The sequence below is a fragment of the Lethenteron reissneri genome, chromosome 60 (assembly GCF_015708825.2).
Source record: "Lethenteron reissneri isolate LAM-NWPU_2019-01 chromosome 60, ASM1570882v1, whole genome shotgun sequence".
NCBI lineage: Eukaryota > Metazoa > Chordata > Hyperoartia > Petromyzontiformes > Petromyzontidae > Lethenteron > Lethenteron reissneri.
In genome coordinates this window covers 9,557,838-9,559,159 of record NC_083838.1, presented here as the reverse complement: position 1 = coordinate 9,559,159, position 1,322 = coordinate 9,557,838, and positions in this window count along the sequence as shown.

Genomic DNA, 1,322 nt, shown 5'->3' with positions numbered 1-1,322 from the left:
CATCAGAATCGACTTTAGTGATTAACTGCTCCGTTTATTAAGTTTAATTTTCTACTTCACTCAGATTCGTAATTTTGTTATCACTAATTCGCTACGTAACTATTAACTAACTGAATAACAATATGTCAGATTTCGATTTAAAGCTTTCGTGACTGCAGGGATTCATCTTCTTGGTTCTTTCGGTAAAGTCACATAGAAGGGAAATAATAAAATAATAAAAATAAAACATAATAAAATAATTCTCACGACGTTTCGGCCACAACGCAAGCAGCTGTCCTCAGGTGAAGAATTCTTCATTTTTTTATTATGTTTTATTTTTATTATTTTATTACTTCCCTTCTAAGTGACTTTACCGAAAGAACCAAGAAGAATATTGTCAGACTTCGAATCTCGGTATCAACACGCGTATAGACTGAAGAGAACGCAACACATAAGCCAAGGCGGGCAGGCGGCTGGGAACAGACAACAACGGCACTTTGTTGTCGTCCCGCCAAAGAGACTCCACCCACGGATGCAAAAGCAGGTTGCCGTCTGTTGACATTAACAGACCATCGTTGCGGCTGTAACCTCGCTCCCAAGCTGCTGCTGATGTGTTTTTGCAGCCTATCGCAGGATTGCCTAGCGCCGACTGACCGGCCGATAGGCAGAGAGATAAACGTAGCACTAGCGTTATATTCTAAAAATAGATCTTCGGTTGACCGAAAGTCAATATCAGTTTCGGCCGAAACCGAAAGTAAACCGAAAGTAAAAAATGTACTTTCGGCCGAAACCGAACGTATGTCGAAAGCGGCCATTTGCCAACTTTCGGCACCGAAACCGAATTTCGGTCGGCCTTTACTTTACGCATCACCTCTGTGCGACCGACTGGGGATCGCAGCAACTTGAAAAGGTGATCAAATGTACAAGAGGGGTTGGTATGAATCCTATTGCTATTTGGGACTTACCTTGGAAAAACAAAACCAAGCATGTGTTTATCAAAGGATTATTCAATATTGGGCCAAAAAAGGATTGTTGATTACAGTAGACTCTCCATTTTCCACACTAATGACCGGGAGGATGGCCACGGATAATTCAAAATCGTGGATAATCCCAAATATTCATCTTCCGTGGATCTCTATGCCAAAAACCACTAAAGTATAGTGGTATAAGTTATGTTTAAGTTAAGAAAATTGAGTTGGTTAATGAATTAAACTAAAATTGTAGAACTCACGATAGATCGATGCGCGTGCTCACTGATAACAATTTCCTGCTCCCGCGCAGACGACTCGGCCCACAAAGGGGACAGCAGCAGAACCACGTCAATCAACATCAATCATTGCAAT